Genomic DNA, 26,568 nt, shown 5'->3' on the forward strand with positions numbered 1-26,568 from the left:
AGATACAGAGAGAAAGTTTGGAGACACTTAATGTGCAAATAAACACAGTCATTAATGAAAGATTTCATAGAAATAAAATGAAGATGGAGAGATTGACACAGAAAAGCACACATAGAAAGAGAGAACAACATAGGTACTAGAAAATACATTTTAAAGAGAACAGCTCAATGAGACCTATGTCATTGAGGACTTCTGGTACATTGTTATCCACTGATACTGATAAAAAATATTTTAAAAACAACCATCCCCTGGATTTGGGCCTAAGGGCAAGCAGAAAATATAGAAATATCTACTCAAAAGCTCTACTAAAATTCTGTAAGACATCTAGCGGTGTGCTTCGTCAAAAATTTTTTGATTTTAAAGAAACTTCAGATTACATAAATGTTACATAAGAAATATATTACATTCCCATATGCCCCAATTCCTCCCCCTCCCACACTTTACCACATTAACAACATCCTTCATTAGTGTGGTGCACTTGTTACAATTGATGAACATATTTTGAATCATTGCCACTAACCATAGATTAAAGTTAACATTGTTAGTTGACACTCTGACCCAAGCAATTTTCTAAGTTATGACAAAATACATAAGGGCCTGTATCCATCCTTACAACATTATACAGGACAATACCAATGTCCCAAAAATGCCCCCATATTACACCTACTTTTCCCTTTCCCGCTCCTCAGAACCTCCAGGGGCCACTGCCTCCATATCAGTGACAAAAGTTCTTCCATTGCTAAAATAACAATAAGTTTAGAGTAGAATAATAGTAAGTATACTTTCGACCACTGTTCATTCCCTAATCTTAAGGATTTGGGGATGGTGATGCCCACTGTGCCTCCAGTTGAGAAGTTGTATAAATCCCATGAAACTTTGTTTGCAGTTGCAGCACACAATAACTGAAAGAATATCAAATTTTCATCCTGGGGAATTCTGTTACATTCGCTCATGGGTCAGCAAGAATGCCCCAAGTACAGATGTGGTGTGTAGTGAAGGATTATCTGTTGATAGACCCTTGATATTGTTTACTGTACTTATGAACCTTGTCTTTTGAATTTGAAACTTATGCTAGTATTATGTGTTGCCTAATATTTGCCTCCAGAGGCCCTCCTTTTTGCTCAAATGTGGTCTCCTTTTAAGCCAAACTCAGCAGATAAAAACATTACTTTCCTGCCAGCATGGGATACGACTCCCAGGTATGAGCCTCCCTGGTCAAAGGGATTATTATCAAGCGCCAACTAGAGAGGTGCCTTTTTTTTCCCTTAAGATTTATTTATTATTTCTCTCGCCTTCCCTTCCCCATCCCCCCCAATGGTCTTCCCTCTGTGTCCACTCACTGTGTCTTCTTCTGTGTCTGCTTCTACTCTTGTTAGTGGCACTGGGAATCTGTGTCTCTTTTTATTGCATCATCTTGCTGCATCAGCTCTCTGTGTGTGCAGTACCACTCCTGGGCTTTTAAACCAATACCAATACCACTTGTTATCCTTGATTCCTACCCTCCCAACCCAGGTCAGTAAGGCAGTCTCCACTCCAGATTGCAGCTTCCTCTCTGCCCATCTCAGCCAGTGGGCTTTCTTCTAAGAAGGAAAAAAGATTTGAGAATTTCTGATCTTGATTCACTACCACTGAGGCTAAATACTCTCAAATATTGGGGGCACCTTGTCCACCAGTCTCCTATTTGTGGAAAAGAGATTTTCCATTTTAAGTGGTGTGCTGAGATACCCATACCAGATAATTCTCCTAAGCAGAGATTCTAAACCAAAAGAACTAAGGTGAGAGAACCTCACACTTTTGCTCCTAAGTACAATTAGTGCTCACCTTGTATACTGCATCACTCAGGAAAAAAGCCAGTCATTGTCCCCATACCAAGCTAAAGGGCCCTGGCTCAGATTTAGCCCTGATTGGAGGGAGGAGGGAAAAAGGGCAGAGGTGAAGAAGCAGGAGAGTGGAAGAATTAAAACAGATAGGAGAAGTCCTACTATGTTACAGTAAATATCTAAACTGGATACCAGAAACTATTCCTTCAAAAGAGACAAATTTGATTGAACTAGCTGATAAGGCAATTTAGGCCTAGAACTTTGTTTAAAAATATTGAGCAAATATAGTCAGCAGGTGGTAGAGTTTTACAGGTATGTTTGTCAGGGAAAGAGAGAAACAGTATACAAGTAATGCAACTATCAACCCACTGTCTATAGTGGGCATGTATAAAGCTGAAGAGCAACATGAATGGGATACTCCTGGGTGGGTGTGATGGGGGACAGCGTTCATTAAATAATACAGCCAGTCAGTATAAATAGGAATATAATCACAATGAACCCCAAATGTAGCGGGGAGACCAGTAACCAGAGTTGTTACAGTTTTTTAATTGGCCAGTATCCAACAGAAATATTACCAGGCATGCAAAAGACAAAAAGCCTTACATATGCAATGGGAAACAATCTGAACCACAAACTCCTCTGATAGTTGTAAGATGTCAGATTTAATGGGAAAAAATCTAGAAAATAGTCATTTTAAGTATTTTCCTGTTAAAAAAGAGAAGCACGATTAAAGAAATAAAGGGAGACACAATGACACTATTGCATCAAATAGAGTCTATTAATGTAGAGATAGATATAATTCTTTAACAAGACTGAATTTAGAAGTACAAAATAGTTAAAAATTCACTAGAGGAAATAAACACTAGGTTTGAAGGGAAAGAGGAATTAGTGAACTTATAAACAGATTGACATAGATTTGCAGTCCAAATGATAAAGGGATGGAGAAAAACAAGAGAACCACAGAGATATGGAAAAATATCAAGCACATGCACACATGCATAATGAGGGGAGTGAGGTGAGAAGAGGCGAAAAAGGAGAAAAAGCATATTAGAAGAAGAAATAATGGCAGCACAGTTGCAAATGTTTTGGAAAACAGTAAAATAGACATCCAAGAAGCTCATCAAATTTGAAGCAGAATAAGTGCAAAGAGATACAAAACAGAAATGTTATTAAAAAAAAACACACACAAAACTTCTGAAAGTCAAAGGCAAAAATATAGTCAAGATTGCTCCAAGAGGAAAATGTCTCATCACTTACAAAGGAAACCCAATAAGATCAAGAGTTGACTTTTCAGCTTTCTTCTTAGACATATTCAGAGTGCTTTAAGAAAAAGTATCTCTCAACTAGAAATTCTGTATAAAAATAAACTCTATCCAAAATGAAGTAAAATAAAGAAATTCCCAAGTAGCCAAATGTGGGAAATTGTTGCTCACAGAAATACATTACACGAATTTCAGATGAAGTTTTTCAGGTTGAAAGCAAAAGACCCAGACACTAATTAGAATTAGAACACAAAAACAAAGAACACCTGTAAGACTTGTTGGAGTTAGTCCTACAACACCTTCATCTGAAAGGATTCAGACCTAAGAAGCAAAGTAGTAACAGAGCTTAGACACTATCTTCAATCAATTACTCAATACACCTTGGCAAACATATTTACAATCCTAAGGATATGCCACTCTTTTTCATTTTATGTAACAAACTGTTCTTATAGATTATTTCATTCCAGATATCGTTTTTTTTTTTGTATGGTAAAAACATAAATGAGTGTTCTGTAGTAGTTCTGATTTTTCTAAGTGTAAATGATTAATACTGTTGGAATTGCCTGAGCTCTGCAGAAGTTGTGGAATTAAGAGGTGGAAATACTAGGGGAAGTTTAAGAAAAGAATTACCCCTAGAGTTCACCTATGAAGTTCACATATCTAAGACCGAAAAGGAGATATGCAAGACTTTCTGAAAGGGAAGTAGCTAAGGCAAGAAACAGAGGGAAGATAGATTTGTCAGAACTTCCAAGTATTTTCCCCAGTACCATCCTTGAAAATAATAGCACTTGGGAATCAATGTCCCAATAGAAAGTCCATTACCAGAGTAGAAGTTAGCAGAGGGAGTTATAAACCAAGGAGTTATGTACACTGATAATACACTAAAAATACCATTCTTAAGTGAGATGGCAACATCAGATTATATAGTCTGATTCTCTTAGAAATTAATTCACTGCCTTTCTCTTCACAACTGGAGTGGACCCTCTATGAGATATCCCAGTGTTGCAGTTAAGCACTCAGACTCTGTTTCATACCATCTGATCCAGCTCCTGGCTCTACCTCTCAATAGGTTTGTGATATTACAATTTACCTAGCCTCTGAGATTCTCCACCTTTTAAGATTTAACTGCTCACCCTATCTAATGTGCTTATTTGAGGATTAAGTGATGTAATCCCTGTGAAATGCTTCATACTGTGCATATCAAAATTTTCTTTTTAGAGGACACTGACCATTATGAAGAAAAGAGAGAGTGAGATTAAGAGCAAGTTCTTGACAGGTGGGGGTCGGAAGGTTTGGGGTGACTCAGCCTGAATTCTTATTAAATGCTCAGGCTATATTTTCTGCATGGAGAGGACTCTTAGACTAGGATGGGCAGGTAGTCAATGAAAACAAGGTTACAGAGATTGTGCAGTTGGGCACTCAGACAAATATCTAAACTTTAAGGCTGATGCGAAAGCACTAAATAAGTTGAACTGTAGATCAGTTAAATTTTTATACTCCAGGAAAGAAATAGCTGAGTTTTCTAGGTTGCACATCCTGATAAAATCTATGGCTAATGGCAAGACTGGGTAAAGTCAACAAGAGTATTTTAGAACTTTGTTTCCTGCTGCCATGGTAGTATGTCCTGCACTTCACGCCAGGACAGACCACACCAGAAATGAGCCATGGCAGCAAAGTGCTAGCAGAGAATGTTAAGTGATCAGAGGAGTTTGCCCCAACTTTTCCTCTAGTCTTTAAATACTGATAAGGGAAGACATTATCAAGAGAATTGATTAGTGGGAAAGGGCAATGTAATCTTCAGAAATAGCCCATTTCATACTCATATTTCAAAGCCCAGATTGCTGTCCTATCCTCCACATGCAGAGTTAATGGAATATAGTTTTATTTTCCAATTTCTAGAAAGCAAGATGGCAGGAGGCACAAGAGTTCCCTGAAGTCTAAAAATCATGGATCTGGAAAAGTCCTTCAGTCCTGTGTTTGGTTGAGTGATGGGAATAGCATTTAGAGCCTGTCAAGAATTCTCTGCTAGAGCTTCAGCTGCCTGCCTCAAGAAAATGCACAGCTCTTCCCTGGAGTTTTAAACCCATGCAGAAAGGGGTGTGGGTGATTTTTTAAATTCATTTTTAAAAGAACATTACATTAAAAAAAATGAGGTTCCATTCACCCCCACCGCCCCCACCCAACCACTCCCCCCACAGCAACACTCTTCCCCATCATCATGACACATCCATTGTATTTGGTGAGTACATCTCTGGGCATTGCTGCACCCCATGACCAATGGTCCAGTGTGGGTGATTTTGATCTGATATCAAACTCTCAATCTTGATGATGCTGATGTAGCACAGAACATAGTTTGCCCCTAAAAATGGGAAGGTGGGTTCTATTTAGAGTCACCAATGTCAGTGTAGGAAAGTCAGTGACAGAGATGCTCATGTGGACTCCTTCATCTGGGAATGAAAAGGAAGTCCTGTGGTAAACAACCTCCCATTTCCATCTACAGCAGCACCAATTCTTCAGTGTATCCATGGGTTAGAGCTGTTTCTGAGAAGTGACCACATACTCATTATGGAGCAAGTAAGTAATTGTCCCTTCTTATTGAGACTTTCAAAGTGTGGGTCAGTCTGCCATAGTAAATTGTACTAATGAGGATAAGATGACCAAGAAAAGGAAAGAGTCACCAAATGGACATGTCCTGGACTTTGAAAGATGATGGGTGGGAAAACATTCAGGAAATAGGAATCAACTACCTTCAGTATTTCATGAGGAAGAGATGTTCTTATGTTGAGTCTTAGTTATCCTACTTATCTTACTTAGTTATCACCTAATGGGAAGCTTGGACCAAAGTTTAATCCTATTCTGTAAGAGAGGGCTGATACAAAAGGTCTACATCTGGGGATGTTCTGTAAAGTGCACACTAGGGTAAATGTATTTGTGACTTTCCCAAATTTATCATCCCACAGCTCATTCTGCCTGAGTCTATTTTTGTCCCGAAATTAAGTCTGAGAGAAGTACGGGAACTCATCTGGCATACTATCACAAGGAAACTTCTGTAATGCAGTTCCCCATTTCACCTCGTTATTACAGCCAGAAATCCAGTAGTACATTTACCACCTTCTCATGGAAGTGTACTTTTTTCCACATTCCCTGCCTAAAACTTACAGCTATATGCTTGCAATGCTCGTATTGACAGTGCAACTACTAGCATGCCAAGAATTCAGCCTCAATATAGATTTGGAAAAATTTTGTTCAAAAGTAAATAAAGTGTTAACATTTTCTCCATCCCCTGTCATCAATCTGTATGAGAAATATCTATATCAGGTGAGCTCTATGCAAGCAACATGGCACAGGTTCTAGGTCCTACAAGACTGTGATCCCTTTCTCAATAAGCTTTTTTTTTAATGACTTTGTAATAATATTACATTAAAATATATATATATATATGAGGTCCCATTCAACCCCACCACCCCCACTCCACATATCCCCCCCCCCACCAACACTCATTCCCATCATCATGACACATCCATTGCATTGGGTAAGTATATCTTTGGGCACCTCTGCACCTCATGGTCAATTGTCCACATCATGGCCCATACTCTCCCCCATTCCATCCAGTGGGCCCTGTGAGGATTTACAATGTCTGGTGATTGCCCCTGAAGCACCATCCAGGGCAGCTCCATGTCCCAAAGACACCTCCACCTCTCATCTCTTCCTGCCTTTCCCCATAACCATCAGCCACCATATGTCCACTTTTCCCAATCCAATGCCACTTCTTCTATGTGGACATTGGATTGGTTGTGTCCATTGCACCTCTATGTCAAGAGGAGGCTCAGATTCCACATGGATGCTGGATGCAATCCTCTCACTTTCAGTTGTAATCACTCTAGGCTCCATGGTATGGGGGTAATTTTCACCTTCTCTCAATTTCCATGTAAAAATAAAAAGCCCACAATTAATGGGCCTCTTTTTTCTATTCCCTTATTACCTAACATCTGACTTGGTAGGAAAAATTGTTTTTCCAACTGGAGTTCCAAGGTATGTTATACCCTTTCTCTCCACCTTTATAGGTGTGAAAATTCTTAGACTGGTAATTCCTAGGTATGAAATAAAAATGCCCAAAGTGAGTAGTGTTTTCTTTTTGCATAGAAACCACCTCTCAAGAAGCACAAATATACATGACACACACTTTTGACCTCTTGGTGTTTATTTTTATTTAGCATTATCATTCCATGTTTAAACAAACTCATTCTTTGCATTTTTAACCAAGAGTTTCATTCTTGGTTTCTCAGTTTTGCAAGAGAATGGGGTTTAAGTGGTCTTCTCCGACTGTGGTAAAATTTGATGGCTTATTGTCTCCAGATCAAAGAGAGGGGGAAAATCCTTGGAAAACACACATATGCACACACACATGCATAAAAGATATCTAAATCGCTATTTCTCAAAATCAAAATTAAGTAGTTATGTTGAAGTACTTAGCCCTCCTGGACTTTTCATATTTCCTGACTTTGATACCTTTAAATTTTCCTCCACAATCCATGCAATATTGCCTAAATTGTCTGTACGGTTGTGCAATATGAATAAATATGAGTATTTAAAGAACACCGTGGCAATCAAAAAAGTAGGATGGTGCTTTGGAGTATCAACTCCTTAAAGACTTGTAAATTTTATAAAGGGAGCATTAAGAGAGCCCCAGAGTGAGCCAACCATATATAGAGGAGCAGAACGTGAGCCCATACCTGTGGAATAATGCTTCAGAGAAGTGGCGATGATGATTCATATGTGCATCAAGTGTCCCTTCCAGTCATTCTCCTTTACCTTGTTTAGATTTCTCTCCCGTAAGCAGTTATGCACTATAGTATCACTTATAGGGTAACTACTTATTGACCTGGGGTTACTCTATGACTTAATTTTATGTCCATTCCTCTACCAGAACTCCTTTCCTGTCTGCCTCTCTGTACCCTCTTCTTGTCTCTTCCAACCTTGGGTAGAATTGCAGGGGATCCAGCCAGAGATCCTCACAGATGATCTGGTAATGGATAAGGACAAATTGTCCAGCATCCCCTAAGCATCCTACAAACCCACCAGGGCCATTTCTGATAATGCCATTAGGGGATTCACCTCAGCAAGTCTATTAGATCCTGCAAAGTTATGGTCGAAAACCATTTGAGAAAGTTAAGGCTGGTATTGGAGTTACTGTAGCTGTTGGTCTGGCACTCAGAATCACTGAGCCATTGGATTGGAGTGGAATGAGATGACTTACATCCTGTAGAAAGAAGAAGATATGGGACAGGGTCTTGGTTACCAGTTTCCCAAACTACCCACTGAGTCTCATCGTACCAGTGGTGGTAATGTCATCCTCCTCATTCTGGAAGAAAGGGTTTCTCCTAAAGAAAAATATGATCTTGCAACTATTCATGGGATGGATGAGCTCTTCTACCTGAACAGGGAAAGGTAGAGACAGGAGAAATCATTCTAGGCCTTGCCTGATTCTATGCTTAATAATTCCTCCCCTCACTTATTCCTACTTTTTAAGCATCTTATCTCTGACCTTCAAACTGATCATATAATTGAGCATATCCTGATCCTGGTCACTGATCATTGCTGACATCAGAGGATGTTGAGGACCTGCACTGGGTTAAGGACTTAAATACACTAGGATAGTAGGGGTAGAAATAGTCAACATATCTGGAAAGCAATCAGAACTAGGAAGAGCCATTTCCCAGAAAAGTGCAATTGCTAGTTTATCTCAATCAACCTCCATCCTTCTTCAAAAGCTTCCTCATATCCTATTTTCTGAGCGCTCCTGAACTCTCATTTTGAATGCACTCAGGTGTCATGCCTGAAAATGGACCTTTAGAGGACAATCATTGATTAACCACTGAAAATTTGGGGATGTTTATTTGAGGCAGTGAATTGCAGATAAGCATCCCTGGATTTGAAAGTGATACATGGGTATGATCAGAGATCTAAAAGGACTATCTGATGAATGGAAAGGCATCTATAAGTGAAGTATATTGCATGGTGTCAAAATGTGTCCATGAAGACACAAAACTTAGTATGAAAAGGAACCTATGTGTTGAGGACCTGTTGTTTGCAGGTAGGTACTGGCAGTAATATGCTAAAACAAACAATAAAGATTGCCATACAGAACCAATCTCTATTTAGATATGATAATAAATCATGATCTTTAAATGTGAAATGTGTTATGGAACTTCTATGCTATTCTTAATTCTATTAAAATACATATGAATCAGCTCCTACCACAAGGAAACATTTCTGTGCTCTGTTTCAAAGTTATGGATTGGAGAAAGTGGCCATGGTAGCTGCTGAGGGTAGGGAAAGGGAAGAAGAGATATGATGTGGGGACATTTTCAGGACTTGGAGTTGTCCTGGGTGGTACTGCAGGGGCAGATGCTGGACATTTTATGTTCTGCCATGGCCCACTGTGCAGCAGGGGAGAGTGTAAACTACAGTGTAAACCATTATCCATGTGGAGCATCAGTGCTCCAAAATGTATTCGCCAAATGCAATGTACATCCCATGACGAGGAAAGAGGTTGTTGATGTGAGTGGAGTGGGGTGAGGTGGTTGGGGACACTCTGGGGACCTCTTATTTTTTTTAATGTAACACTGCAAAAGATAGGAATAGAAGGAAACTTCTTGAACATGATAAAGTGTATATATAAAAAACCCACAGCTAACATCATTTAAATGCTGAAATCCCAAAATTTTTCTAAGACCAGGAACAAGACAAGGATGCCACTTTCACTCCTATTTAACACCGTGTTAGAAGCACTTGTTCGAGCACTGAAGCAAAAGCCATATATAAAACGCATCCAAATTGGAAAGGAAGAAGTCAGAATTTCACTATTTGCAGATGACATGATCCTATACATAGAAAGTCCTTAGAAGTCTACAACAAGCTTCTAGAACTTATAAATTATTTCAGTAAAGTCACAGGTTATAAGATTAATGTGCAAAAATCAATAGCATTTATGTACAGCACTATTTAACTATCTGAGGAGGAAATCAAGAAACAAATACCATTTATCACAGTAAATAAAAAAACAAATACGCGGGAATAAATTTAACTAAAGATATAAAAGACTTATACACAGAAAACTACACAACACCATTAAAGGAAATCAAAGAACACTTGAATAAATGGTAGAATATTCTCCGTTCATGGATAAGAAGACTAAATATCATTAAGAGATCCATTCTACCCCAAATGGATCGACAGATTTAATGCAATCTGAAAATAATCAACACAACATTTTTTAATGAACTAGAAAAACTAACTGTGAAGTTTATTAGGAAAGGAAAGAGGCTCTGAATAGACAAAACATATTGAAATGAAAAGTGAAATCGGAGGAATCACAGAACCTGAATTTAATATATATTACAAAGGTACAGAGGTCAAGATGGCAAGATATGGCACAAGGAAAGATATAGTGACAAATGGAACCTAATTGAGAGTTCTGACATAGATGCTCACATATAGAGTCATCTGATATTTGACAAGGTCACCAAGCCAATTCAATTGCGAGATAATGACCTCTTCAACAAATGGTGTTTGGAGAACTGGATATCCACATGCAAAGAATAAAATAGGATTACCACCTCATACCTTATACAAAAACCAGCTCAAGATGGATCAATGACCTAAATGTAAGAGCCAAGACAATAAAGACCTTGTAAAACAATGTAGGGAAGCATGTACAGGACTTTGTAATAGGAAATGACTTCATGAATTTCATGCCCTAAGCATGAGCAGCAACAGAAAAAATAGGTAAAGGGAACTTCCTCAAAATGAAAGCCTTTGCATCTCAAAGGAGTTTGTTGCAGCGGCTTGCTCGGTCGGTAGAGGTGGGGTCTGGCTGCGGACGAGGGGTCGGTCCAGTTTAGGATGAGGGGTCGGTCCCACTTGGGACGAGGGGTCGCTCCGGCAGCAGACGAGGGATTGGTCTCACAGGGGTTGCGCGGTTTGGCTAGCGGGGTCGCCCGGCGAAGCTGGCGACGAGCGGGACGCCCGGAGAAGCAGGCGACAAACTGGGGACAAGGGAGGCCAGGCCCTTGTTGGGGGCTCTCAGGACTGGAGGGCGCACAGCAGAAAAACTACTGTGGAGACAAGGTAAGCATGCAAGTCCACTTTATTGAGGGAGAGGCAACAGTTTTATAGGGGCTAGGGAAGGCTGATTGGTCGAAGCCACACCCTGTTCTGATTGGTTGCCGGAGAAATGTCAGTGGGCAGTACTGGATGGGGGAGGGGTGGTGATTAGGGATTGGCTGTTGCTGGTGTTGGGGGAAGTGGCAGGGTTTAGTGATTGGTGGCTGCTGTTGCTGGGGTAGAGGGCAGACTTGAGTTTCCTGCCCACGCCTGGCTGTTGCTGCTGTCGGGGGGAGGGTAGAGGGCAGACTGGATTTTTCCGCCCACGCTTGGCTGTTGCTGCTGTTGGGGGAGGGGAAAAGGGCAGACTGGAATTTTCCGCCCTGTGCCTGCGCAGGGAGAAAGAAGAAGGGTGCCGCCCCACAGGCATCATGTGGCGCCATCCGGGAGGAGGGGTGACTGCGGAAGCATGGCTGCCAAGAAGGGGAGACCCAAGGGCACTCTGCGCCCATGCCGAGCTCCCTTCAGGGGTGGCGGTGAGTCCGACCAGCCACCCTATTATGGGGGCAGCGGCTTGGCCTGCCGCGGTTGCTCCCCAGCCAGGCCAGCAAACCACACTTCAGCCTGAGGGGTGACTGCATTTTCCTCTTCTTTTCAAATAAGGGCCAGCATTGCAGCAGTAGCAAGTAGCCGAGGCCCAAGAAGCAGCAAGCAATGAGGGAAGTGGGGCTGAAGAGGGAGGTGAGTATGACGGGGATACAAATGTACAATTTGGGGGGCGGTATCTTGCTGTTGCAAACAAGGGTGGCCAATGTCCAATTCTTGTTGATCTCAGTGGCTATAAGGTCTATCGGTTGTTAAAAGTCCCGAATGACAGCACGTTACAGGTAGTTGATCTCTTCTTGGTGGCGAAGAGCGGTAGAGGCAGACTGTGTGATGGTCTGGAGGATCGCAGTTGTGAGGACAAGTCGCGTCAGGGCACCAGCAGCAGTGGTGGCGGCAGCGTCGGGAGTGGTGGAGACATAGGCGAGGACAACAAGAAGGCCAAAGTCTTCATGGGCGCTAGAGAGGCCGATGTTAATGGGGCAGGCCAACATGGGGCGGCCCAATCTGCAACGCAGTGGGGGTTCAGGCAAAAAAAAGGAGGGGGGCGGGGGACGAGAAAGGATGCTTTGGATGGCTGAGAAGAGGAGTGAGGGCGAGACAGGAGGAAGCTCCGCAGAAGTATGGGGAGGCAAAAGCAGAAACGTTATTAGATGCTAGAAAGCAGGCTGCGGGCCTGGGAAAGCAGGTTGTGGGCCGTTTAGCAGGGCTGGAGCTGCTTGAGAGTGATGGTGGCATGGGGGGCTGCGGTTACAGAAGACTTCGGGCTGTTTCAAAGAGATCTTACACCGGTGAGTGTCTAGGGGACCGGCGAGAGCCCGAACTGGCAGGGCTTGCTTAGCAGATAGGATGTTACCCATTGCTAATGGCCTTTTGGAGCCGATAAGAAAAGGGGCCCTTACCTGGAGAGCGCGGCGATGGGAGCCGAGGTGCATGGTGAGACGAGGGGTCGGAGCCGACGGGACTCCGACGGTGGTCGCAGGCCAAAGGAAGGCCCCGATGAGGGGAAGGCGGAACGACGAGCAGTGGAGCAAGGCAAAGGGGAGCAAGCACAGAGGGGAGGAGGCAGAGGTGAAGGCAGGGGTGGAGGTGCTCAGGCACGGGCTCCTGAGAGTTTTATTGGTGCCTCTTAATCATAGCGGGTCGCTATAAGCCCCCGACATGGAAGGAGAAAGCCATCCAGCGATTCTCCCAGACCACCGTGGATCGTATGCGGTCACCAAGGTTCAGGAGCAGCAATGCAGAGTGAAAAGATAGGGGTGAGAAGAGAGGCGGGCGTAGGGCTGTGGTAGGGTTACTTCAGACATGCAAGCGCACGCTCCCGAGAAATCCAAGGCTCCTCTTAATCAAAGCGGGTCGGTATAAGCCCTGACATGGAAGGAGAAAGCCATCCAGTGATTCACCCAGACCGCCATGGATCGTATGAGGTCGCCAAGGTTCAGGAGCAGCAATGTTGCACTAGAGAAGCCCCACGTTGAGAAGAGAGGGGGTGGTCGCTAGCTTATGGAGTGAGGCTGTGGTGGGGTTGCCTTGCCCCACGTTGGGCACCAGCTGCGGCGGCTTGCTTGGTCGGTAGAGGTGGGGTCTGGCTGCGGACGAGGGGTCAGTCCAGGTTAGGACGAGGGGTCGGACCCACTTGGGACGAGGGATCGGTCCCACTTGGGATGAGGGGTCGCTCCGGCAGCAGACGAGGGATCGGTCTCACAGGGGTTGTGCGGTTTGGCTGACGGGGTCGCTCGGTGAAGCCAGCGATGAGCGGGTCACCCGGAGAAGCAGGTGATGAACTGGGGACAAGGGAGGCCAGGCCCTTGTCGGGGGCTCTCAGGACGGGAGGGCGCACGGCAGAAAAACTACCGCAGAGACAAGGTAAGCATGCAAGTCCACTTTATTGAGGGAGAGGCAACAGTTTTATAGGGGCTGGGGAAGGCTGATTGGTCGAAGCCACGCCCTGTTCTGATTGGTTGCCGGAGAAAGGTCAGTGGGTGGTACTGGATGGGGGAGGGGTGGTGTTTAGGGATTGGCTGTTGCTGTTGCTGGGGGAAGTGGCAGGGTTTAGTGATTGGTGGCTGCTGTTGCTGGGGTAGAGGGCAGACTTGAGTTTCCCGCCCTCGCCTGGCTGTTGGTGCTGTCGGGGGGAGGGAAAAGGGCAGACTGGAATTTTCTGCCCTGTGCCTGCGCAGGGAGAAAGAAGAAGAAGAAGGGTGCTGCCCCACAGGCATCGTGTGGCGCCATCCGGGAGGAGGGGCGGCCACGGAAGCATGGCTGCCGAGAAGGGGAGACCCGAGGGCACTCTGCGCCCATGCCGAGTTCCCTTCAGGGGTGGCGGTGAGTCTGACCAGCCACCCTATTATGGGGGCAGTGGCTTGGCCTGCCACGGCTGCTCCCCCGCCAGGCCAGCAAACCACACTTCAGCCCGAGGGGTGACCGCAATTTGTCAAGAAAGTGAAAAGACAGCCTACATAATGGGAGAAAATATTTGGACATCATATATGTGATAGGAGACAAATATCCTGTTATATAAAGAAATTCTGTATCTTAAAAATAAAAAGACAAACAACCCATTTAAAAATTGAGCAAGAGATTTGAACAGATGCTTCTTGAAAGAAGAAATATAAATGGATAAAAAAGGCACATGTAAAGATGCTAAAAATTACCACCTATTAGGGAAATGCAAGTCAAAACTACAATGAAATACCATCTTACTGCCATTAGACTGGTGGTTATTAAATAAAACAGAGTACTACAAGTGTTGGAGAGGATGTGGAGAAATAGGAACACTCATCCACTACTGGTGGGATTGCAGAAGGATCCAGCCATTCTGGAGGACAGTTTGGTTGTTCCTCAAAAAAAACCCAGCTATTTCTTTTTCCCTTTCCCTACCTTCAGCAACTACAGCGGCCAGATTCTCATCAATGCTAAAATTTCTTCCAATACTTATCACAATAGGCCACTGGGTGGGCTGAGGGAGAGTGTAAACTACAATGTAAATCATTTTCCATGTAGTGGAACAGTGCTCCAAAATGTATTCATCAAATGCAACAAATGTCCCATGATGATGTAAGAAGTTGTTGATTTAGGAGGAGTGGGTGAGGGTTATGGGGGTATGTGGGACTTCTTATATTTTTTAATATAACATTTAAAAAAATAAAGAGAGAGAGAGAGAAAAAAGAAAAAGACTCTATAGATTTGTCATATGACCCATCAATTCCACTGCTGTGTATATACCCGTAAGAACTTAAAACAAGGGTACAAACCTATATATGCACACCAATGTTCATAATGGCAATATTCACTAGGCCAAAAGCTGCCATCAACACAAAAGCCCATCAACAGATGAATGAATAAACAAAATGTGGTATATACATACAGTGGAATACTACTCAGCTGTAAGAAGGAATACGGTACATACACATGGGATAACGTGGATGAATCTTGAGGATATTATGTTGAATGAAGCAACCCAGGATTTGAAGAACAAATACTACATGACCTCTTTGATATGAATTAGGCAAATCAAGCTGTTTCAGACAGCTAGAGACTGGATGATAGGCTTACAGGAAATTGAAGGGAGAGGAATGTTGGGAGCTGATACCTACATGGGTGAAATCTTTGATAAAGTGGTGGTAAGTAGTTGTAAAGGAAAGGGATAAGAGGGGGCATAGTGGTACTACATATAGAGCTTTGCAGGCTTGAGGGGCGTAGGTTTGGGTGGATAAGTCAGATGGCCCAAGGATTTGGGGGAAGGGTTGAGGGAGCAGATGAACATGGGAGATTGTCAGGTATGTCGTTGAAATTATAATGTTGAGAAAACTCTTTAGAAATGTAATAAGGAAGGTTTACCTGTTTAAGGTGCATAATGGGGGCATCTGGCACAGGGGCAGGCTTCTAGGGAGTATGTGAGTACTTATTTATTACCAGTGTGTTATATCATTGTGTGGAGACTCATATGATGTGCAGGAAATTGTACATCCATCCTTGGGAGGTCAGATGTTCTCAAACAGAGGGAATTATGTCTTTTGAGAGAATTGGTAGCTCTCATTGTGGAGTGTCAAGTCCTCAGCATTGTTTCAAGTATCTAGGAATCTTATCCTTCAAGCAGTGAAGCTTGGTTGTCTTTGTGAGCCCTGAGGGGAGGGGGTAAAAGGAATAGAATAGATGGAAGCAGGGTAACTGGCGGGCAATGGAAGTACTCCACATGATCGTGCAATGATGGATAACAGACAAGTTGAATTTCACCAAAAATATGTAACAGTGTACAGTCTTAAATATCAACCATAAAGTAAAACAAAATGGAACCATTTTTGGTAGCCTTGTTTCAATATCTGTACATCAGTTGCAGCAAATGTAACATGAATATGTAAAGAGATCATTGCTGAAGAAGAGGGAAAAGGGTTTGATGTTGGATATATGGGTTTCTCCAATATAGTATATGTGACTTTATTGTGACCTGAAACTTTTTTAAAGAAAAATTAAAAATAAAAAAAGGATGTGGACAAAGGAAGGAATGAATGAATTTGCCTTGCCACTGTACAGGCAGGGCAACACCTATTACAATACTATAGGCAAAATGTCAAAAACAAAGATTTATGATTTTTTCATTTTTTAATAACCCAATTTTTTTTACATTTTTTAGTTTTCCTAAATTGATATGTATTCTATTTCTAATCTTTAAGTCTATCATTTCAATTTCATTTTCCTATGAACTGAATTAGGCAATATACTAGGCTTCATTTTTTAAGATGTTTTGGACCACAGAGGGGTTCAAATATGGCAGGGGAGGAGCCCTGTTGTGGCGTATTACTGATGGGAGACACATGGTTGGGAGGGAGTTCTCCAGGGTATGAACATAGGTATATAAAAATGTTCAGATATTTGTTGGGTACTTTCACAGTAGTCAGAGTTTCAAACAACAACTGAGGGAGTGCTGAGTTCCTAGCCAGTGGAGTACTGTCACATTCCCCAAAGGAACAGCAACAATTCCCCAAATGCAGGGGGAAAGACCAATGAATAAGGATGGTCCAAAAATGAGACCTTGATACTGATGGCTATGCCTAGGAGCCTGTGTTCCTGAAATATCAACTAGACCTAGAGCTGCAGGTGCTTAAGTGTAACCTCCTGAGAACATCCATTTTGCTCATATGTAGCCACACTCTAAGCCACATTCAGCATGTAAATGCATTACATTTTCCCCAGGTCAGACATGACTCCTGGGGATGAACTTCCCTGGCACCAAGGGATTACTACCAAGCACCAGTGGGTGATGCAACTAGAAAAAGATCTTGACAAAAAGGGACAATGGCAGGAGTTGTCCTGGATAGTGCTTCACGGACAATTACGGGACACTGTAGATCCCCCCAGGGCCCACTGGATGGAACGTGAGAGAGTCTGGGCTATGATGTGGACCATTGACTATGGGGTGCAGTGATGCTCAGAGATGAACTTACCAGGTGCAATGGATGTATCACGATGATGGGAGAGAGTGTTGCTGTGGGGGGAATGGGGGGCGGGGGCGGTGGGGTTGAATGGGACCTCATATATATTTTTTAATGTAATTAAAAAAATAAATAAATAAATATTAAAAAAAAAGAGACAAATGAATTTTATGGCTAAAAGACTTCAAAATGAGTCAGAAGTTCATCTGAGGGGTCACACTATGCAAGTCTCTGCAGGATCCCACAGACAGCCAAAGTAGTACAACCCCAGGTCCTGTGCTCCTGAGGGTTACAGAGATACACAGGTTCTACAGTCATGGCAGGTAACTCTGGAGTTCAGTTCCTTGTCAGTGGACCCTACTTTGGAATTTGTGCTCCTGAGTGTGATGCAGTTGGACTCAGATGTGACCTTTCTAGAGACGTCTCTTTTGTCACTTTTACTGAAGCTGTGGTTGGTGCTGGCATTGGTGTACACCCAGGAGACTTGAATCGCTGGACTGGCCATGTGCCAGCTGGCCCTGAGTCTCAACAGAGTTGCAACTCCTATGCTCTGGTTCATTGGACTTAGCCAGGTCAGCTAACAGGAAGGTAAAGACAGTCAACCACCACACCAAGTAACAGAGTTTACAACTGCAAGCAGGAGAATCACATCTATCAAAAGGCACTTCTTAGATCATAATGGAATGAAGCCAAATGTAACATTTAAAATAATATATAGAAGAAGAAAAAAGGAATCAATAACAGGCCGAGAGCAGGAAAAAACACAAATATATGGAGATTAGACAATACACTCTTTCACAAACAGTGGGTCATAGAAGAAACTACTAGAGAAATCAGCAAATACATTAAAAAGAATGAAAATGAGACAAGAACATATAAAAATCTATGGAACGCAATGAAAGCAGTACTGAGAAGGAAACTTAGAGATCTCAATGCTTACATTAAGAAAGAAGAAAGCTATTATCACAAATCAGACTGCACACATTGGAGGAATGAGAAATAGCAAACAGATGGAAAGACTAGTAAAGATTAGATCAGAAATAAATGGAATTGTGAACAAGAAAAGGTAATAGGGAGAATGAGGAAAATGAAAGTGTTTTTTTTTTTTCAAGAAGATCAACAAAATAAAAAAACCATAGAGAGATAAAGAAAAAAGGGAGAAGATTCAAATAAAGAACATCAGAAATAAGGAGGGGATGGGACATTACTACTGAAATAAGAAAGATCATAAGATGATTTGTGATTTCTTTGAATTAATCTCTTTCTTCTTTTTTTAATATAGGTGTTTAGTGCCATCAGTTCCCCTCTCAGTGCTGGCTTCACTGTATCCCATACATTCTGATAAGATGAGAACTCATTTTCATTTGTCTCAATATAGTTACTAATTTCACTTACAATTTCTTGTTTGACCCATTGATTGTTTAGGAATGTATTTTGCCTCCACACATTTGTGAATTTCCTTCTTTCCCATCTTTTTCAGTTTCATTCCACTATGATCTGAGAAGGCGCTTTGTATAATTTCAGTCTTTATATATTTAATGAGATCTGCATTGTGTCCTAACATGGTCTCACCTGGAGAAAGATTCATTGGCACGTCAGAAGAAGTATAACCTGCTGTGTTTGGATGCAGTGTACTCGACATGTCTGTTAGGTCTAACTCATTTCTCACATTGTTCAAGTTCTCTGTTTCCTTATTGATCTTCTGTCTAGTTGCTCTATCTAATGATACGAATGGGGTGTTGAAGACTCCAGTGATTATTGTAGAGATATCTGTTTCTCTTTTCAGTTTTGCCATAGTTTGTCTCACGTATTCTGGGACACCCTGGTTAGATGCGTAGATATTTATGATTGTTATATCTCTCCAGTGGATTTCCCTTTTACTAATATATAATGGCCTTTTGTACATCTTACAACTTTTTTTTGCATTTAAAGTCTGTTTTCTCCAAAATTAGTATAGGTGTTACCTTGCTCTTTTTTTGTTACTTTTGCATGGGGTATCTTTTTCCACTATTTTCCTTTCAGTTTCTATCCCTGGGTCTAAAGTGAGTCTCCTCAAGCTGCACATGGATGGCTCACAAGTATTTCTCCATTCTGTCCATCTATAACTTTTGATTGAGGACTTTAATCCATTCATATTCAATGATATTACTGTAAATGCATTATTTACTTCCACCATTTTAGTCTTTGGTTTTCATAAGTCATATTATATTTTTGTCAGTCTTTTTACTCTTTTGGTTATCCTTTCTGTTATTCTTTCTTCTATACCCTCCTCCAGGCCTCTCTCTCCTTCCTTTTTCTTTCAGGCTCTAATACTTCCTTTAATATTCCTGCTAAGGAAGATTATTTTTTAAGAACTATCTTTTGTTTGTTTGTGAATATATTCTATACTCAACTTCATGTCTGTAGGACAGTTTTACTGGATAAAAAATTCTTGGCTGACAGTTTTTCTCTTTCAGTATCCTAATTGTATCATACTACTGTCTTCTCATCTCCATGGGCACTGAAGAGAAATCCATGATAATTCTCTATTGGGCATCACTTGTGATGGTTTCCTTCTTCTAGCTAATATCAGGATTTTCTTTTTCTCTTTGACATTTGACATTCTGCGTATTATGTGTTTTGAAGTAGGTCTAATTGGATTTATTCTGATTGGGGTACAGTGTGTTTATTGGAAATTGTGCTTTAAAGTTTGGGAAATTTTCTGCTTTATTTCCTCAAATACTCCTTCTGCCTCTTTCCCTTCTGATTTCCTTCTGGATCTCCTATGGCATGTATTTTATTTTGTTTCATTTTATCAACTCACTGAGCCCCTGCTTAATTTTTTCCACTCTTTTCTCTTTTTTTCTTTTCTCTCTTCACTTTCAGCTGTTCAGTCTTGGCTTCACATTTTCTTTCTTCTATCATTTTGAGCCTGCTGTTGTATGCCTCTAATGTGTTTTTTTTTTTTTTTTTGCTCACCAAATTCCTTTTTTTTTATTAATTTTTAATTGATTTTGTAAAAATATTACATTAATATATATATATATATATATATGGGGTCCCATTCAACCCCACCACTCCCCCCCAGCAACACTCATTCCCATCATCATGACACATCCATTGCACTCGGAAAGTACATCTCTGGGCATCTCTGCACCTTATGGTCAATGGTCCACATCATGGCCCATACTCTCCCACATTCCATCCAATGGGCCCTGCAAGGATTTACAATGTCCTGTGATTGCCCCTGAAGTACCATCCAGGGGAACTCCAAGTCCCAAAGGCGCCTCCACATCTCATCTCTTCCTGCCATTCCCCATACCCAACAGCCACCATGTCCACTTTTCCCACTCCAATGCCACCTTTTCTTTGTGGGCCTTGGATTATTTGTGTCCGTTGCACCTCTATGTCAGGAGGAGGCTCACATTCCACATGGATACTGGATGCAATCCTCCTGCTTTCAGTTGTAGGCACTCTAGGCTCCAAAGTGTGGTGATTGTCCTTCTTCAACTCCATCTTAGCTGAGTGAGGTGAGTCCAATAAATCAGATTGTAGGAGCTGGAGTCTATTGACGCTCAGGGCCTGGCTATCATATTGTCAGTCCAGAGACTCAAATCCCCTAAATATATCTTAAACCCCAACACCAACTACAATTCCAGTAAAGTAGGATGAAAGTCTTATGAGCTCCAAAGAAGGGCCATCTGACATGGCAGTGAACCCTGTCTGCCATGACCATCTAATACGTTTTTTATTTCACCTATTGTGACTTCCATGTCCATGAGTTCTGTTTATTTGTGACGGCTTGCTCGGTTGGTAGAGGTGGGGTCTGGCTGCGGACGAGGGGTCGGTCCAGCTCTGGACGAGGGATCGGTCCTGCTTGGGACAAGGGGTCGGTCCCACCTGGGACGAGGGGTCGGTCTGGCAGTAGACGAGGGATCGGTCTCACAAGGGGTTGTGCGGTTCGGCTGACGTGGTCGCCCGGCGAAGCCGGCGATGAAGGGGTCGCCCGGAGAAGCAGGCGACGAAGGGGTCGCCTGGAGAAGCAGGTGACGAAGGGGTCGCCCGGAGAAGCAGGTGATGAACTGGGGACAAGGGAGGCCAGGCCCTTGTCGGGGGCTCTCAGGACTGGAGGGCGCACGGCAGAAGAACTACCGTGGAGACAAGGTAAACATGCAAGCCCACTTTATTGAGGGAGAGGCAACAGTTTTATAGGGGCTGGGGAAGGCTGATTGGTTGAAGCCACGCCCTGTTCTGATTGGTTGCCGGCGAAAGGTCAGTGGGCGGTACTGGACGGGGGAGGGGTGGTGGTTAGGGATTGGCTGTCGCTGTTGCTGGGGAAGGGGCAAGGTTTAGTGATTGGTGGCTGCTGTTGCTGGGGTGGAGGGCAGACTTGAGTTTCCTGCCCACGCCTGGCTGTTGCTGCTGTCGGGGGAGGGGAAAAGGGCAGACTGGATTTCTCCGCCCACGCCTGGCTGTTGCTGCTGTCGGGGGAGGGGAGAGGGCAGACTGGATTTTTCCGCCCATGCCTGCGCAGGGAGAAGGAAGAAGAAGGGTGCCGCCCCACAGGCATCGTGTGGCGCCATCCGGGAGGAGGGGCGGCCGTGGAAGCATGGCTGCCGAGAAGGGGAGACCCGAGGGCACTCTGCACCCATGCCGAGCTTCCTTCAGGGGTGGCGGTGGGCCCGACCAACCACCCTATTATGGGGGCAGTGGAATTAGGCCTACCGCGGCCGCTCCCCTCGCCAGGCCAGCAAACCACACTTCAGCCCGAGGGGTGACCGCATTTATTTTCTCTTCAGGATTTCAAATTCTTTGTACCACTCAATGGTTTCTTATTGTCACCTATCTCTTTAGTCATATTGTCTTTCAACTCATTAATTTGATTGGGGAAATTTGTATGCAATTTGTTCATTAGTTTTCTCAAATCTTGCATCTCTTGGGAATTTGGTATATTCCTTTTTTGGGGCCATGTTCTTCCATTTCTTTAGTATGGCTCCTAATTTTTGCTAATCTCTAGGTATCTGATTAGGATGTAGTTTAATCAGATACTCACTTTTTTTCTCCTTTGTGGGGATTTAGTGGAGGAAGGCTGTGTGTTACCACTGCTCTTTGATTCTTGGTTCAGCTTGGATCATTAGAATTGTCCCTGTTAGTTGCTCAAAATTGGGTTCTGGACCCAGTAATTGGTTGCAGTCCTGCTCCTACAGCTTTGGAGAAGTACATTATAAAGGCCAGAAAAAGCCTTTCTTACTTATTTTTTATTTTCTTACATGCACTTCCTTGGTCTACCAGTAGATGGTGACCTTGAAACACAGATGGGATTAGTGTGACCGAGGCTCCTGCCTGGAAGGTAAGAGCTTCATAATACAAACTTTCTCAGAGACAGTTCTCCAGCCTTCTCTGCAGCCCCCTCACTTTTCCACGTAGAAAATAATTTCACTCCTCTCTGGGTCCTCAACAATCAGTCCTGGTTAGTAGAGGAGATTGGGAGGGTTGTATATATTTAGCCCCTTGCTGTCTCGCAAGGCAAACAATGGCATGATCTCACCCAGTCCAGAAGAGCTCATGGGAACACAGCAAACCAAATTTACGGGTTAAATGTTGTCAGCCTTTGTCTATGCTCCTCTCTCTCTCCTTTTGTGAGGTGGCAGATCCCTGGAGCTCCCTTTGTCTGTAGCCAGAGACCTGATTATTCTAACATGTCTTTAGTGTGGTGGGGAGGTGGCAGCAGTAACAGCTGATGTTTTCACCTCTCAGTTCTGCTTTCGTGATTCCCTCATTTGTTGCTCTCTCCTCTGGGGGGTGTCCAGCCTTCACTTGGTATCCTAAACTCTAGAAGATCTTTCTCCTGTCTGTTTCTGCCTGTGTCCTAGCTAGTTTTCTGGAGAAGTGAATCGCATGTCTTTCTAGTCTGCTGTTTTCCTGGAAGTCCCCTTGTGGACCTTTTCAAATCTAGATAATAAGTTATCTGCTTCCAATATAGAACAAAGGGATAGTCATGGGATAAACTTTTTTGTGAAGGTTTGAAGTTGTGTAAACCCAGAAAATTATATTCTTAAAAAGGATCTATTCCTGTAGGTTTAAGCCTATTTTAATTAGGACCTCTGACTAGGTTACTTAGCTAAGTTGTGGCCCAGAGTGGTGTCTTACTTCTCTTACTGGAGCCCTTTTTTTTTTTTTTTTTTTTTTTTTGAACAAGGTGACATCCTTAACAGGTTTTATTACATTGGCTGGAATGCTCTAAATTCATGAAAGCTTTTGAGAAAATCTTCAATTCCCAACCCCTTAAAAAAGTGGATGAACAGTGAAAGAATTAAAAGAGAGAAGTAACGATCTGGACAGATATAAAACAGCATGCCTTTGTTCCTCCCGTATCCCCAGCTGCAATCTGGTGATGAAGAAATCTCAGAAAGCACTTTTAACAATCAGGTAAGATCTCATCATCAAATAAGAACATTGATCTGGTGCCTCTGTTCCCACTTTGCAGACCATGTTTTTTTTTTAATTCCTAAGGTGTAATTATACATTTCACATGCATTTGTGAGATAAGATAAACACTATGTTTATATCCCACCTGAGTCAGGCTTAAAGGTTTTCTAAATACTGTGAGTGGCACTAGAAACTTCATGCTGTCTTAAGTCAGTATCTTTAGTATTAAGCTACTGGACTCTATAATTAAATATCACAGATAGACTTTTACTGACAATCAATATAAAAATCTGGCCCTGAAAGACCAGAACAGAAATATGCAATTTTCTTGATTTAAGGTGGTCAAAATATGGTTTTTAAAAAGCTCTGCACACTGTTTAAGACAAGTATGTGCAAGAAGCCTTTTTATGTGTGTGCTGACTTTATCATGAGAACTCTAGCCAGTTCTTTATGAAGGATTAGGAATGCACGTCTTCAGCAGTGCACATGAGAAATAAACTCTGAAAAAGGCAATTTCTTAGGTTTAGGAAGGACCGTATTCTGGGAAGTACTTCAGAGGAACGGACAATAATTTTAGGATTATAGCCAAGAAGGACTGGAAGACTTCAGGAGATTCTTCAGCTTCTTCTAGATTTTGAATGTTGAATTAGCCACTGAAGTGTGATATCTATATTATCCTTTTCTTTGCAGGAAACTGAATAGCAGCAAATTTCTCTATCCTGAATAGCAGAGAGATTCATTTTTTCAATTAGCTGTTTCTCATCCAAGGCATTAGGAAGATCTCTCTTGTTTCCAAGTACTAGCACTGGAATTCCTTGTAACTGTGGTTTGTCTAGAAGATTATGTAGCTCATTTCGAGAGGCTTCAATCTTTTCACGATCTGCAGCATCTATCATATAAACAAGAGCATTGACTGCTCTGCAGTACCGTTCCCACATGCTCCGGAATCGAGGTAGCCCTCCTATGTCCCAGATCTTTATTGTGACGTTACCTTTAGTTACTTTCCTCATGTTGAAGCCCACTGTGGGTATCATATCTTCACTGAATGGACCTGACGCGATGACATTGACGAAGGTGGTCTTGCCCGAGTACTGCAGCCCTACGAGCGTCAGCTCCATCTCCTCTTTCCAGAAGAGCGACCGGAACCAGTCCAGCAGGCGGGAGATGAGCGCCAGCAGGATGGCGACCGGGAGAAAGAACAAGCGACGGGCCTGGCGGGCGGCGGCGGCAGCTTCTACACAAGCGGGCCTCGGCCCGGAACCGGAACCGCAACGGCTCCTCGGGACCCCGGCCCGGCGCGGCTGGCACTGGCGGGCGGCGGCGGCCGGAGCCAGGAAGCCCAGTCTGGAGTCCTTTATAAGAGAATATAATTCAGAAAGAAAAGAGAGAAAGTCATGAAAGCAATAAAACCCAGAAGAGAAGGAAGAGACCAGCAGACATGGTGATGTTCCTTTCCATGTGACATGACAGAGGAGTCTGGGATCACTGGCAGTCTCTTCAGTATGAAAACATCACCTGATAATGCCTGAATTTGGACATTGTTCTCAGCCTCAAAATTGTAAATGTGTGAGGTAACAAATTCTATTGTTAAAAGACACTCCATTTCATGGTATCTGTATTTTGGCAGCTCAGCAGACTAGAACAAATTCCCACTCCCGTGCACAGAAATTAGAAGGAAAACAGGTTATGTGCATGAAACCATTCTGAAACCCTGCTGCAGGGCATACGTCATTAGATTTCAAGGTCTGAAAGTCATCTATGAACCATGATTTGTCCTCTGGTCCTAATGGAATGGCAGGACCACCCTATTCAGGGGCAGTTTCCCCTTATCAAATACGGGTACTCTCCACAATCCCTGGGGATAGGACTCACCCTATGAAAAAACTGGGGTAATGGCCAGACCCTGCCGTCCTGAGAGCACATCCTCCAACCTCTGAGAACACTCTGATGGTAGCAGTCTTCCTTAACACTAGCATGGAAGGTTCACCCTCTCCAAGCACCCGGAAATACTCACACACATGAGTAGGCCCGCTCTCTTGGCCTGAAAGACATCTTTGATCCAATCCTCAGATTACATAATACTGCCTTTGAAATATTTTTTTCTCCATTATGTCCATTTTCTATCCCTTTTAGTCCAGTCTGGCAGAGGTTCCAGGCAGAGCTTTCAAAAAACGTGATGATTTTGCATGTAGTACACAGGAGCCAAATCATCAGAAAGTAGGACTTTCCACAGATCTTTCCTGGGTAATTGCACCTCCCATATGACTTGCACTGACATAACTGATTCTATTTTCAATTAAACCCCACATGGAGCACTTTCTTTGGGGAGTCACTTTCATAAAACCCAGAATTTGCCAACTCATTGGTTTTTGTTTCCTTTGTGTCCCAGAGTTCAATTCTCGGCTTATCCCTTTCCTCTTTCATTTTACTATAAGCTGCAAGAAGAAACCAGGCTGCACTTTCTAAACGCAACTTGGAAACCTGCTCAGCTAAATATCCAGGCTCAACAATTTCAGGTCTACCTTCCATTCTACATCAGAATCAGTTTTACAATGTTCTTTGCATTTTAAGACAAGGATTGCCTTTACTCGGAGTCCAGTAACACATTCATCATTTCTGCCTATGGCCTCATTAGAAGTACTTTTAGTAGTCATTCGTCTACCAACAGTCTCTTCAAAGCAATCTAGGCTTTTCTATCAAGCGACTCACAACTCTTTCAGCCTCTACCCAATAACCAATTCCAAAGCCATTCCACATTTTTGGTATTTGGACTAGCAGCATCCCAGTTCTTGTACTAAAATCACTTTTAATTTCCTGGCTACTCCATATTATACCATGAAATGGGTTGGTTTAAACACTGGGTTTTTACTGGCTTACATTTTGAGGTATGGAAAACTTCCAAACCAAGGTGTCCAAATCAAGGAAATGCTTTCTTCC

The 26,568-nt window shown here is 42.8% G+C and overlaps 1 pseudogene; it reads right to left on the minus strand.

Moving 5' to 3' along the window:
• Positions 1-23,858: 23,858 nt before the first annotated feature.
• On the minus strand, positions 23,859-26,285 carry LOC139438258 (ADP-ribosylation factor-like protein 8B pseudogene; annotated as a pseudogene).
• Positions 26,286-26,568: the final 283 nt, after the last annotated feature.

The sequence above is a fragment of the Dasypus novemcinctus genome, chromosome Y (assembly GCF_030445035.2).
Source record: "Dasypus novemcinctus isolate mDasNov1 chromosome Y, mDasNov1.1.hap2, whole genome shotgun sequence".
In the NCBI taxonomy this organism is placed as follows: Eukaryota; Metazoa; Chordata; class Mammalia; order Cingulata; family Dasypodidae; genus Dasypus; species Dasypus novemcinctus.